General features: G+C 35.3%; 1 protein-coding gene and 1 long non-coding RNA gene across 3 annotated transcripts in view; one reads left to right on the forward strand and one right to left on the reverse strand.

Annotated features, from left to right (window-relative positions):
* Positions 1–15908, reverse strand: part of Bx (LIM domain-containing protein Beadex) — a 66622-nt gene that overhangs the window by 39971 nt on the left and 10743 nt on the right. The window lies entirely within an intron of this gene.
* On the forward strand, positions 1383–13342 carry LOC141444487 (uncharacterized). Its single transcript, XR_012453173.1, has 3 exons — positions 1383–1441; positions 12049–12202; positions 12981–13342. It is a non-coding gene; the product is annotated as an uncharacterized lncRNA (long non-coding RNA).

Consider the following 15908-nt stretch of genomic DNA (forward strand, 5'->3'; position numbering starts at 1 on the left):
AACGCGGTAGACGCCCAAAGTGTCGGTAAAATAGTTGATTGACCCAATTAGCATTATAAATACTAAAGAAATAGGTATTAAATGTGATAAGATATCTAAATAGAAACTAAAACAACAGTCACCGTTTTCGTCGTGGCTTTTATGCAACAACGACTTAGACATATTTATCAGTTTCCTATTGAATAAAAGTATGCGGCTCTTGGTTATGAGGTTATCTAATTCGAAATTTCATTCAAAACTGTATCGTTATTTACACGTGATTGTGCCACAGACAAACAAAACAAATGGTAACAAATTTGGCATTAATGATTTTAGCGAATGTTGCGTTGATATGTCGTAGCGTAATTATTAGGTAGAGATCGAGACAAGAGAAACACGAGTAGGCATTATATATTTTTATTGTTGCAGTTTTTTTTTCATGAATAGGTCGAGATGTAAAATTAAACGAAGCACTTTTTCACTTGCAACGCATTAGATTGTTTATTTTAAAATCAAACATGACAGGTGCGATGTGTTTTATACAAAACATGTACAGTAGGTAACAGAACGCATTATGTTAATGAATAATATCGCGTACTTCCAGTTTTTGCGGGGCATTAGTAATTAAAACATGACAAGCCAGTTATTTTAATTAGCATACCAATTTAATTTCATATTTTGCTGTCAAGAATAATTAAAATAACCTCGGCTTAATTATCAACTTGCTACTAAACCTGTCAATTATAAATTTACGAGTTACGTCAAACGGTCGGTTAGCCGACAAACTAGATCAAATCGATTACCTCGTTGCTCCGCGACTGCTTGTGCAAGTCAGCTACGTCTGTGCGAACTATTTACTTCCACCTTAAGTCCGCTAAACAACATAGCTGGTCGGTTAAATGAATGAATGAATGCTTCGGAGCGATTCAGTTCGATTGCTTGTTTTCGCGCTAAGAGCAAAAAAGAGACCGGAATACCTAGTTAATTCTAATATCTACAGTGTCAGAACCTAATGTAGTAATAGTGTACACGGAAAAAAAAGAATTCTTTGACCAAGAATATTCATAGTCTCAGGAATATGGTTTTAATCCAAGTAATTATTTTCTTTAAGTAAGATAATAGTTTTAACCCAAGACAATATTTCTCTTCATCCAATACAATATGGCGTCCGGCTATATACAAAATATTATTGTCTTTCTTGACCAAGGGTAATTGTCTTAATCTAAGACATTCTTTTTTTCCGTGTAGGTAGTTTAGTGGTAGTTCAATGTTATTTCATCAAAACTGGTAACTAATTAGTTACGGAGTTAATTTCATTTCCTGTAATTAGAAATCAATTTAACTGCAGTCGATAAGGCGCATATTCTAGTTGTTATCGTGTTTACTAACAAGCCGGGTTTATGAATAGCTTTCAACGAGCTAACGATTGGAGTGGGGGCGTACGTAGAGGCGATATTACTAGGTATGCTTGGTTTACAAAATTTATTAAACTCAGTTTGTTCGTTTCTATTACATTGACGTTTTTCTGTAAATGCGAGTTTCTGTGATAGGAAGATAACAAATGCAGCAGGATTATCGCTAATACTTTATATAGTTATTTATCTATGGGGAAAGAGTTGAATGAGGGGTTTTCCACAGGTAGAATGTCGCTACTCGCTAGATGACGATACGAGTATTATCGTGAGGTCTTTTTGTCAACGTGAATGGCGTTTTCTCTGTCCATTGCGCGGCCAACACGCTCACCGCATATTGGCTATCTAGCACACGCAATGAACACGGAAACTTCGTAGTCAGGGCGTTAGATAGATTCCGTCCCGTGGCGGCGGCCCGCGGCTCACTGCGACGACTGTTGAGGCAGGTCGCGTTTGGACGCGGAGGTATTTTATCGCGAGCTCCAGCGGTAAGGAAAACAAGTTATACGCGAGTTGCCTTTAACTTGTACGCAGACTAAAACATTTACGCATCTACACCTATCTAAGGTAAGTAGGTATATATTTATACCCTATCTGTCTAGGTACTAAAAGAACTGAGTCGTGACCCATTACCTATATTGACATAGTAGCATCGCATTACTTGACCAGGGAATTCATTATTGTACATAAATAAATCTCTCTCTCTCTTTCATTATGAAACTTATAGTGAGAACGTTCTACCGTATGCATCGAATGCACATAAATAGAATTTTGTCAAGTCTCATAATTCCCATTCAATTGGCAGGTTCTATGACACCACTTGTTTCCTGACACACCGTAGAACTAGGGTATTCAATAGTAGATTGTTCAACAAGGGAGGAAAAGAACCAATATCACACGAGGTAACATGGCACCCGAGCATATGTAACAACATATATGTACATATTAGTAGTAGTATTAAATAAACAATATTTAAAATTAATACAAAAAAATACTATTCATAAAGAACAACGTTGCACTTTTTAACATAGATCGAAGGTCGATATGGTCATTGTAAAAAAAACCATTGACTTTTTTGTTGAACAATAATTAATTTAACAAAATTAAAAATGTTCAATATAATGATTATAGAAAACAGTAGATTCTATAGGAAAAAAGGTATTTTAGTCAATTTATTTCAAATTGAGCCAAGGAGGTAAGCTGTATAGAGATAGGCTGTGTGGACATAATATCATTGTCATTTACCTACCGAGTGGCTTTTTTCTTAATATTTTTTTAACTTTTCTGTTTTATGTGAATACGTATAAGAAACTAATGTAAGTAATTTAGTAATATTTGACTAGCTTTATAAAATTTGTAATTGACTAATTAAGAAAAAATCTCAATAATTATACCATGTAGGTATATGCCGCATAGGCTGAATAGTTGAATACGTATGTGTTCCATTGACATCCAATGCCTTTTAAGTTTTTAATTTATTTTTACCCTTGCGAAGAAAGTATAGTTTTTACCGGAAAATATACTTGTAGAACTGCATCCCGGAAAAGAGAAAAGTTCGTGTGGGACGCAGGTATTTTTTTAAAATTATTTCATTTTAAAAACATGTACAGTATAATAATAGATGTTATAATTGTGTAAGTCAGTCCATGATGACCTGAGAGAGCACACAAAAACACTTAAAAACTAAATACTTACGCCACAACTAAAATCAAAAAAGTAAAGTTTGAGGTGGTGGGGGTGGTATGTAAAGTTTGTCAATTGTATTTTCTTTTTTTTCTTTTGTACAATAAAGAGTTTACATATTACGTACTAATATACGAAGTTGGTAATAATAAATATGTTTTATTAGGAACTGGCTCAATAAATATAAATAATGACTCTACATTACGTGCCTGATTTTAATAAATTTACTACTACATAATTTTAATCACATCAACGAAGATTAATTAATGTTTTATTAAATTAACAGATAGCTGGCTTACAGACTTTTTAAAATTATTATGAAGGAACGTAATTAATTATGCATAATTTAACAAAATTATTTATTAAAGTATGTGTAGTTGCAATTTAAATGACTATTAACATGAATGAATTGACTCAAAATCATTCAGCATTGTTTTCCAGCACTTATTAATTTAATTTACACATCTTTCATGGCACGTTGGATTCATAAAACTATGCCTATGTATTCATAAATCAAATATAACACAGTGTATACCTAACATAGTGATAAAATACCGTACATATTTAGTATAAGACAAGATGGAAACACTTCAGAGGCGAACGAAGCCGCTTGCTAAGTTGCGCATCCAGTTACAAAGCGTGGGCTCTTCATAAGTGGATTAATTACTTGGATGATCTTGTGCTAAATTAGCCTAACAGCCGTATTCTGTTACAAGATTCCCTTAGGTAAGCGCGCTTTGAGTTACCGCCGCAAAGTTGGGTTCAGGTAAATAAGTGGCGCTTTACTTAGTCGAGGTTGATTATTATATAGAAGTTGTAAGATAGATAGATAGAATAGTTTATTTCTGCTAAGAGTTATATTTTTCATTTACGTTGTTGTGCCAAACTACAGAGCAGTTTGTCGGCATTAAATACATCGGTGGTGTTTAAATAAGCTAGCGTTTAATTTAAGGGGCAAAAGTATATATTATAGCTTATTAGCTACTAAAATTAATACTTATTTAGGGTAGTGAAAATTATGCTGGTAAAACTAAAAAAATGTCATTGGGTCACTCACGATTATATCTAGTTTCGATCTATTCGAAAGGTCTTTTTAAAGGGTGAGTGCGTTTGAGCCGACCGTTCTTAACTTTATAATCGTCAATGGAATCGCTAAATGTTTAGTTTTAAGGTATATATTTTTTTCCATGGTTTTTCTATGGTTTTTAGTGACTTTGACTGTGACAAATATTTACTTAACACAAGTACATTGTTAGACAGACTAGAAAAGTTATTTGATGTAAGGGATCGCCAATCAGAATTATTTTCTATTATCCCTGCCCATGATATACCTTACAAATAATTTTATAATATTTACGCCTATAAAAAAATCAAATAAAAACATTTTTCTGTTAGTATGCCGCAAAAGGTTCTTTTACATGACACTTTTTATATACTACCAGCGCTTTCAGAAAACAACCATCATGCCAATATAAATGAGGCGAGAGACACATGACAATGGATTTGAATTTTGCATCTATTTATCGGTTTTTTTTTTATAAATATACAATTTCCCAGAAACGACAGTTCAGTATGTAAACTGATTCAACTCAAATCTCATTCCTTAAGTACCCGCGTGGTATTTTTTGGAAAAGTAAACCAACGCTTACCTCTGACACGCAAAACTTGTTCTCTAAAGTAAACACAGCTTTAAGTCTGTGTCCACAACATTACAGCAGCTGCTATAAGTATTTTAATATTCCGGGCAAATATTGAGTTACCACAACATTCGTGCTCAATTGAGTGTAAAAGCTCTAGTCTAGGGGATACTGACTGACAGCGACTCGATATAATAAAAAATAACTTAGAAAAATAAAAAAGCTACACTACAGTGATAAAGAAAACTGCGTGTGTTTTAATAATAATAACATTGTAGATCTGTTTTGAAAAAATGTACCTTGTTCAGTTTATTGCCTGATCTTTCGACATTCATTATGATCTATAAGAACTAAATTAAAATAGATATTTCGACTTTGGCCGCCATGTCAATGGCTGAACCGATTTTAATCAAACTTGATTAAAAACTGTTCTGATTAAAATGATGTGCAGTTTGAGTTATGATACCATAGACATATACATGTACACACACATAACTTGAACATATTAATGTTTATGTTATAATTTATTGTATTTTTTCATTTCATGTATGATCTGTAAGATATTATTGCCTGAAATAAATTATTTCATTTTATTACAACCACACACGTCGTTCAGCTTATAAAACTCTTTTGTTTAACGTTAGGGATTACGATTAATTGATTCCCTGAAATTATGAATGTCATATAATAAAGTATTAATAAAGTCAAGTAATAAAGTAATCATATAAAAACCCAGTAAACAAATGAAACCGTTACAACGACTCTTTGCTTAAACATATTAATTTCGTTAATTCATTTCGTTACACCTATTATTTAATTATTTAATAAAAAATGGTGTCATGTCATGTATAGACTCTCACGGTAATTTTTCACGCCATTTAACCGAGCAGGACTGGTACTCGATTTGGTAATTATCCATAGAAATGCTTTTGTTTGTCCACGGCCAATAATGTCACGCTTGGTCAACGTTCAAGACACAAATATTTACATTATTACCTACTTTGATGGGTTGTTGAAAATTAAAATACCAGTACCTTTTTACTAGTGGTGGTGATTTTACTGGTGAACACCCCTTAAAGACATAATTGCCTTTGTACGTGTATCTTAACCTTGTCAGTGCTTGTTTGTTTACAACGTCCTGTCAAATTAAGTCGCCGAAATCGAACTTTCAAATTGGCACACAAATCTTTTCGGCTTTATCGAGTTTTATAACATGCAAACGATTATTAACTTAAGGTTGGTCTGCCACATATTAACTTGGTTGAAAGTACAGTAAAAGTTTTACTAGGTAGAGTAAAATAGTAGATTATTGTCGTGGCCTGGAAGTAGGCAATTGCTGGCTGAGTATGAGTATTAAACGGACGAGCTTGCGAGTCCGTTTAACTAATACGAAGCCAGCAATTGCTATTCCAGCCGAGACTTATATAAAGCTTTTCTCAAAAATGGTGAAAAATTCTGAAATAGAATAAACTTTTTCTCAAAATATATTATAAAATTTTATTTTATTCCAATATTTTTGTTATGCTTTCCCGCCTTTTTTCATTAAAATAAACTGCAGGTGTACTTTTCCACTGAAAACACCACAAGCTATTTCAGACCCAATAGAAAAAGTCCGGAGTTCCAACAAAATTTCTGATACCGGCCATTAGACTTGGCTGTATACGACTTGTGCCAACATTTCCATGGCCTTATTAACTTTAAAAAAAATGTGACTGATTGCAGGCGCGCTAATTCATTATTGTCGAGCTAGCGCGCCTGCAATCTTTTTAACTTTTTAATTTTTCACTGACCGTAAACTATGCACTTCACCTTCTGATATGTAAAGAATAATGTCAACTTTTACGGACATTTTTGAGAAAAATATACACTTTATTCTAAGAAATTGAAACGTTTAGGTAAATAACTAAATGTACCTAAACAAACTTCAGCTGCCAGATTTGGTACATTCTAGGATTTTAAACATTTTACTTATCTATCATTGTAATACAAACTATAGTATCAGTATAAAGTATAGTATCGTGCAATCTTTATTTTGATTTACCTGCTTTTTCTGCTTTAAGACCATGTTGTCGTGAAACTAATAATAAAACAAATAAAAATTTCACGCGAACAAAAAGCACAAAGTGCCTGTCTGGCTAAAAAGGACATTTATTTCGGCGGCTCAAGCATTTAACCTTTCTAAATATTCCTCATATGATTAATTCTGTGCACAAATCCAATCTTCGTGAAGATGTTTTGTTGAGCCCTATATCCAGCAGTGGACGTCTTTCAACCCAAGATAAGGATGTTAATAGTCATGTCAGTTTTTTTATTCCTGATTTATTTTACCTAAGTATAATTATGATTGCGTAGCGTACTTAACTACGCATTAGTTTAATTTGCTTGATGTTCTTATTTGGAGGTCTATACCGTATAATAAAATGCTTTTGCATACTATATGTGTCTCAATATAAAAGAAACTGATTGGTAGACATAAGAGGGCATTAATAATGTAGTATCAAACAATGATATCCGATTTTCAAATCACAATACAAACACGATCTAAATTGGCTACTAAATATTCAGAATCAATAGTCCGTACGAACCATACACGGGTAATTCGACAATGGCGGGCTAATTCAATTTGAATCACACAATATTCTATTAATCGTGACGGACAGGTGTAATCAAGCCGCACACGCGCTTGTTGCGGGTCGCATTGTCCTGCGGGCCTGCGTTTGATACCCCTGACGCTGACAACCCGGCCCCGCGCACTGTGGCAACTTTTATGGAATTAACGATCCATCATATTCCGCCCAAAATCGCTTTAACATTTATACCGCGGTCATTCTCTGACTACACGTAAAAGCTACGAGCTAAGCGATATTTTATTTTCAATGATAATAGTCGTCATTCATCGATATTCAATAACGTAATACAATCCGCCATAATGGCTCCCACCTCAGCACCGGCTGTCACAAACACCACTAATGAATAAATAATCCCTCCGAACAGATAACAAGAGATGCCAATTAAACAATACACTAATTAATTCCAAACATTGGTCTAGTGGACTTCATTTGAGTAGGTAACATCATCAAACTAGCAAGGCACGTAGATAACTACAGCGACCGCATAATGCCCATCCACACAATGCGAAATTCGATATTTTAACTTATGCTTGTATAACGATACCTATATCATGTTTAATTAACAGGTGCTTTCAATTAGCACGTTATTGTGTAATGTAGGATAACTAACTAATCAGGGTGGTGGGGTGAGTCCCTCTCTTATTGCGTCCGAACTCGCATGGGCAGTTATTACATATCTTAATACAACGTACATTACTAGTAATCTTTTTATCCACGAATACTCAAACAGTTTTCGTCCAATGAAAGTGTCCTACTCAGAAAACACTTAAAATATTGAAAGTCAAAGCTCTCGACCCAATCGACAAATATGTACTTAAACGATTACGTAAACAACATATCACCAGTCCACAATAACAGAAACCACTTTGCGGCAATCTCGTAAAGAAGCCACGCTAAGTCGACGGCTTTTTTAATATTGGAGGCGAGACCGCACTGTCCCACGAAACATTTTCCATTAATAAAACGCGAAAAAGGAATATTACATATGAAAAAGACATATATCCGTATCGCCGGACCCGCCGCTATCTCGTGGAAGGTAATAACTTCTTTACAAGTCCAAAGTCCGAGGGATTGAAAAGCAATTTCAGCAAGACACCCCGCCCTCACGCGCACGGGGCCGGACTGCCCATATTTCTTTTTCGCCGCTGTAATTCGCCTTTGATTTAATCTCGAGAAACAAATCTTTGAATGTGAAAGTTTAGTGATAGGCATCACTAGAACTAGTTTCGCTGATTGGATTCCATCCCCGACGAGCCCGGCTCCCGCAATTTCAAATTGGTCACTGTAGATATTCCGCTATTTGTTTGATTGTACTAAAAGATTGCATTTCTTATTTCCTGAAGCAACTTTCCATCCGACATTGTTCGGGGCTAAATTTAGTTTTACCCCTAACCTTCCACATTTTGTTGCCGCAAGCAATATATAGGCTACTGTGATATTGTGATTAAATTTGACTTGAGCTTGCTCTTGACGTGACCATCTTCGGACCATGAATGATGACTGTGCAAGTTATTAAGCAACACTATTCAAAAGTTTAAAGGCTATTCAAAAACCATATTTTTGGCTGCAAAAAAGTGGTGTATAAAAAACCTTTGTTTTTCATTTATTTGTCCTGACAATAATCCTGATCTAGTGTCATTGTATTTATAACGTATCAGTGAATGTAACTTATACCTCTGGGGAATGGCCAGCGGTGCGTCTCTGTAGTATCTTGTTACCAGCCACAGTCACCGCAGGATAAATATGAGAACTAAGAAAATTTGCTTAAGAGTTAAGAGGTGTCTACATCACTCATCTGTCATATAAAAATGATAGGTCATATATTTAAATTGCCAACTTGATGAGTCTAATTTCAAAGGGAGCAATGTTCTTAAGAAAAAAAGAGGATTAAAGCAAAGGCTCGTATTTGCTGTTCTATGTTCACTATGTTATTTTGTTCACATTTCAGCGAGTTCAAGTAATAACATCAGTAGTAACCATAAAAAAATCTACGTAAACCCAAGTCAATTTGAGACGGTCTCGTCCGTCCGTATGGTCCGACCGCAGATCGTATCTCTTAAACTGTTCCGAGCGCCTTATTTATATAATCTAACTATTTGCGAGGGACAAACACCCTTTATTATGTTTTTCCCTTTCAGCCTCGCGCGGGGTATTCGTACAAATATCGTTCCATTTGAATTTTAACTGACAGAGTGTGACTACCCTGGTATGGCTGTATTAGGATAGAATTGTTTTTAGGATTATAAAAACAAAGAGTTAAGTATTTTTTAATCTAATCAGATTCATAGTAAAAAGTTGCACTTTTTTCTCTATTTTTCTACCACTTTTGACATCTCGGGGAGACCCCCAGATGTCATAAACCTGTCAGTTAAAACAATGCCAAATTCAATTCCAGATTTTAGTTTTTTACAAGTTCAGAGTCCATTAAAATTTCGCCATAGTGTTAGTTAAACCCAAAAGAAATAAAAATATTTTCAAGGAAGTAATTTTATGGACGTAGAGTTGCGTATCAATATGGAATTCTAAATGGCGGGTAACGCGCTCACGCCTCCTGACCATTTTCTGCGCGAACGAAACTCAATATTGCACACTCTTGAATAGAAAACTCCGTCCACATTGTTTACTAAATATATTTCGCAACCATTTTTACCAACCCATTTATGTTTATAAATGTAAACAGAACAATAAAATAACTTTTAATGTAATAAAAACGCCGTAAATACAATGATCTCACAATAAAACCCGTTGTTTTGCCTTACATTTTATCTTAAGATTTCGATCATAATTGGCAATTAACACTCAAATCGATTTAATTGCATATTATAGTTAATATAAAAAACATCTGCGAATTGGTGAAGCTTTTGTGAACATCAGACTATTAGTGCGATATCGAATGCACTTTCAAAAATGTCCGCGCAATATCGTCAAGCTCAGGGAAACAGGTCCCAAAACGTTAAAAGCATAATTGAATCGCAAATGCTACTATTGTGGAGCGCCGCGACCCGCGATCGGGCCATTTGCTACTGTTTTCAATTTGTCGGTCGCGACCATACATCAGCCCCGGCACGCAGCTAAAAGACCGCCCCAACTTTAATACACTTACGCTTGACATTTTCCCACCCATTATGCATTCGGACAAAACCAATGCTCTCTACAAACACTAGGGAAAAAATTACAGCAGTTTCTCAGAAACGCTATCCACCAATGTAGCATTAAAGTCCATTGAATCGGCTATGACAAAGTAAATTCGTTGGGACTCCGACGATTGTAACTGACGGCATCGCTAATCCGTAATCGGTCAATCATGAAATACAGCAATTTGAAATGTTTCCCAGATTAGTCTACGTTCAATAACAATGGGTTTTATACCAATTTATAGGGAAATCCTTAAACAACCGCAAAGTAAGACACAAAATGATAAGGATGACTAAATACGTATTTACCACTGATTTATAAATAACAACCATCTTCATCACCAATTCATAATTATAAGTGTAAACAAATTGACTGCAAAATTAATATTATGCACCTACGAGGATACCATTGTAATTTTATTATTTCTCATAAACCTAACTTAATTAAAGGCACAAAATACAAAACACTTCGTCATTACCGTGCAGTTTCCATCAGTTCCCTGGTCAAGCATTCGTCACGAGAATGACACGAGGCGGCGTCATTTGTCAGCTTCGATGACACATGCGCAGCGTAATTGAATCGCAGCACCATTCCACGCGGCCCGCTGGTTGCGCACCCCTGCTTTCATTTACACCGATTGTGCAAGTCTCACTATTTTTGCTGTGGGAATATTTTCTAAAGCTTGTTTTAATTGTTGGTACCGTTTTTTTTATTTGCAAGAAAAAATGTCTCTCGAGTGTGTTTTGCAATTTTTGGGGTTAATACTTAATGGCTGTTCAGTTAACTTCAAATATCGTTCGCTTTGTCGATCTTTTAAATACCGGGTGGGCCCTTTATACAAGGTGGGCCCTGTAATAGGAGCAAAAAATTAAACCACAGCTTTCACTCTTAATCTTGAGCGAATTTAGTTCTACAACTTTTGAAAATAACTTGTATTATGACTTTTATTATAGTTTAAAGTTTAATTAGACAAGCAATGTATTGAGAAATCCGTCATTTTGTTGAGTGACAGGTGATGTCATTTAGGCTATTGGATGCCGTACCTACATTGAAAATACCGTTTAATTTGTTTGGAATAAACATAATGATAAAATTACTTAATTTTTGAAAGTTGCTGAACTAAAGTAGTTCCACTTGAGTAGCAGAACCTGTGTTTTAATTTTTTGCTCGTTACAGGGCCCACCCGGTATATATTAGCAAATAATTAAAATACACATCGTACTTGTCGAACGGCATTTAATTCAGTGACTTTTCAAAATAAATTACACCGTAAATTTTATTCGAAGAAGCAATGTAAAGCAAGATTTTTGATATTTGTAGCATGCATACGACGTCAATTGGGTAATAGGGTGGCGCATATTGATAACTTTTTAATTTTGATGAAAAAGGGAAAATCTAAAGACTCGTTTACTTTTAAAAGTCGCTGAACTATTGTCGTTCAGTTTGTCGTACGATCTATGTTTTAATTATATTCTCCTGTTAAAGGGTCCATCCGGTATATCTTGATTCTCGAATTACATTTACAGTTTAGTTGTTGGCTGGCGAATCAATAATAATTAGTTGTGCTTTCAGACATCGCGAGTAAGGTACGCTACGCTCAGCTTAGCGTTCTAATTGGCCAGGCCCGTCTACCTCACCGTGTTTGACGAATGGTCCGCAGTTTGATAAACAACCTATTAGAGTTAGTACGTAGTCGAAATTCGGAAGCCGTCCAAACGTCCCCTTTGTAAGTACGTAATAACGTACGTCTATTATTGCTGAGAAAAATTAACACGTACAGTCAAATGTTTCTATACCTACATATATTTAGTTATTTTATGTGTAATGCTTATGCTTCTGGATGAGTGTGTATGTGCTGTCAAGTATGCTGTTGATTATGGGGCATCTACGTAGTCGGGAAAAAGACTTAAACGTGATACTATTCTGAAGTGACAATTGAGTATAAAAAACCTGAACTTTAGTAAGAACGCTGTAGTAGTGATGCATGAAACATTTTAACATCACCTGTATGAAAACATACACGTGTTGCACATTCGTAGCTACCGAAACTTAAGTTGTTGGAAAAATAAAATAAGAAACAAAGACGGCACAAATACTGTCACGTAAAATACCAAACACGCAAGGAAGTGTACCAAATAGGCTTTCAAATAGATAAAGAAAACAAAAGATTGCAAAATAAAACAACTCCACGAAGAAACGATTGAGTCACTGAAATCGCTAATACGTCTAGTGAATCAGGCACTAGGGGGTAACGACAGCTATACGCAAATAACAGGTTATTAGCCCGTTGGCCGGCAATAGCCGCGCATAAGTACGATTTGTGCTGATATTCATTTCGCAAAATTGAAAGCGGAGAGCGACTCCATGCAAACCCACTTGGGCTATTTACCTAGTCTAAACGGCGAGCTGCATTTTTTGCGCTTACAAACGCGCTTTAATTAGCATAATCTTTATATTTTCAGAGAAACTAATACTACTATAAAAGTACTCTTTATGTTCTTTAGTGACTAGCATCACGACAGTAAACAGCCGTTCAAACTAGCTACGGACATGTCGACATTTAAGAAACAGGTTGCAACCTTCAATAATCAAGTGGCACTGTAAGAAGAAAAAGAAGACTTCCATATCTTCCACTTTGTAACCCGAAGACAATAACTTCTGAACGTAGGTCTCACGGTTCTCCTCCGCAAACATTTCGGAACCTAGTGAGCAAGACACAGTTACTACCTCCACACTTTAACTCATTTCTTTTAATCTTTGACTATCATTTAATTTTTACTGTTTTCAAACCATAGCCTGAACTACCCCTTAAAACCCGGAACGTTCAAAGATCAACATAATTCTAAGCATAAGTATATCGGTTGTAATTTCGAGGACTGTTGGTGCGAGCCGGCCCACTGCGCGTTCAAATTGCCGTGGCGGTCGCCATTCTCGTCCGTTCATTACCATGCTCGAACCGTGCACCCATAACACGGGAATGACGGTAACGCGTTTCTTATCAACTTTGATTAATATCGCTTTTTATTAGGTTTTTAACGTAGTAAGAATTTGATTGAGATAATGAAGTAATAAATTTATGTGGTTGTTATCAAAGCACACTTCTAAGCTAAGCTGTCCAGTGCGTTCGGCGAGCAAACAAAACGGCCTAATTGAGCTCTTATGCCTTTACTACGCTACACTACAGCCGAAGGTGACCGGCTTACTTTGGTCTCTCCTGCCCCGCAGTAATAGAACACCAGTAAATATCCGCAGGTTATACAGTACGCCGACGCGGGTCTCACCCACTGGTTCACCGTAATCCCTTTGAGGCCGTCAGTGTTGATATATCCAGATGGCGGCTCGTAGAAGGGTCATAATGGAATGTTCTCGTAGCCTGATGAAGTCATTGCCGGTTGCATCAGCTCAACATGGACAAACAAATCGATACATTGATTGCTTTTGATTAAAAAAGCCGTCCATAAAAAGAAGTGCCATTTAAAAGGCCTAATAAGGTTCTGGCGACAGGAAAGCCGTAAAACGTGGACACAGTTTGTTCCCCTACTTAATGTTAACTTGTCAAAATTTGCATAAAAGCTGCCGGGCGGCCATCGTTACGGAACTTTTGACTGCACTTCAAAAGCCGTAAATTCAAAACGGCCAATAAATGAGGCGACCTCAATTTTAAAGGTCCAAATCTCGATCGATTTAATACTTTCAAAAAACTTAGGCCGTTCTTTCATAAATATGACGGTGCGGTCTTGTGTGGTGCTCGTTTTTCGAATTTATAATATAACCCTTGTCATTTGTTTCCTCGAAATACTTCAACACGATAAGAGCATCTTAAAGAGTTCTGGGGAAAGTGACGAACTTTTTTCATAATGCGTTTGACGAGATTAAAAAACGCTGATACCGCACGTCCCTAAAACACTTGAAAATTGACAACGGCAATATTAACATTGCGCAATGGAACTTATGCTTGAGCAATATACGAGTACGTATAACTTTTTCATCATTTTTTGTTATTTAAAAAGCTAAACAGTTGTTAAGTATAGAAACAGATGATTTACATACTGCGTCATTTTGAATGATAACCTCGCATTTGTTGTCGAGGGGTTGACACAACTAGATACGAGTATAAACAACAAATTAGTTTAATGTTTATGCTTGGAGTACAACTAATTAATTAGTAGGTACAGCTAAATGGACGTCATACTCTCCTGCCAATGCGCTTATTTATAATTATTAGAAATTGATATGCAATTTAAATAACCGAGATACTGATATTACAACGCGGACAAAAGCACTCGCGAGTATTGCACGTTTCTTAGAATGTGACGTTTCAAATAACAATGGGGTCCAATGTTATAGTTATAATAATCAAGTAACTGATAATATTATTTTTTTCTCTTTCATTTCATTACTTTTTGCCTCTCCTGTTATTAAGACGCTCTGTATTATATTTGAAATGTGAATTGTAGAAGACACTAGTGAATTTTAGCCTCCCAACCCACCCAACTCTTTTTTCCCAACTCGCAATTTTTTCCGAAACGAAAACATTTTATCTCGATCTCAGAACGCAGTAGGTTAGGTTAGGTTTGTCTTATAAAAGTTCCGAAAAAAAATATGGTTTCAGTGGAAATCGTGTTGAAAAATTCACAAGCAACCGATAATTAACTAACGAAATAAAGATTGGTTTAACTGGCCTCCAGTAGCAAGTTATTTAGTTAAAAACTTGTGTTGCTCTCGTCATTACCACCTACCCGCTTTAGTTCATAGATTTATGTTCACCATGTTTGTGTGGTACCCTCTCTTACCTAGATTTAAGTTAAATTAATATTGTTTTTCTCTATAAATGATTTTTGGTAAATCTTTTGAGAAAATAAATATCTTAAACCATAAAAAATTTAACATTTGGGAATAATATTTCGCCGAAAAGACAGAACCATTCGTATTTATTCATATAGGCACCTCGAGCTTTTAACTCGCGTGACATTTCTATGATAGCTTCACAGTTTTGCCGATGCCCTTTAAACCGGGATCCCTTTCGTTCGCATTTTTTTGACCTATTTTCATTTCGCATAACTCATTTGGCATAATTTGTATTAGCACTATTACAGTCACATAGTAATACTTTGACCACTGCTTTGTTTAGCATATTACGGTTTTAGAATAATTTTATTTGGGCTAATAAATATTGGACTAATGTTTATTAATATTATACATATTATTATTTAAGCTAATAATTATTTTTCGTATTTTTCAGAAACCATAATTTCAGTTCCTTTCATGAATAAAACAGTATTGTTGTTACTATGCATTTTTTTATTTAATTTATTAATATAATGTAGATTGGCTTCTTATCGGGATTTAATACTGCATTTTCTTTAGTTTTTCATATTCAATGCGTCCGTAACAAACGCATATCGATTTAAGACGTGAGTTATCCATTATAA

Source organism: Choristoneura fumiferana, chromosome 2 (assembly GCF_025370935.1).
Source record: "Choristoneura fumiferana chromosome 2, NRCan_CFum_1, whole genome shotgun sequence".
In the NCBI taxonomy this organism is placed as follows: Eukaryota; Metazoa; Arthropoda; class Insecta; order Lepidoptera; family Tortricidae; genus Choristoneura; species Choristoneura fumiferana.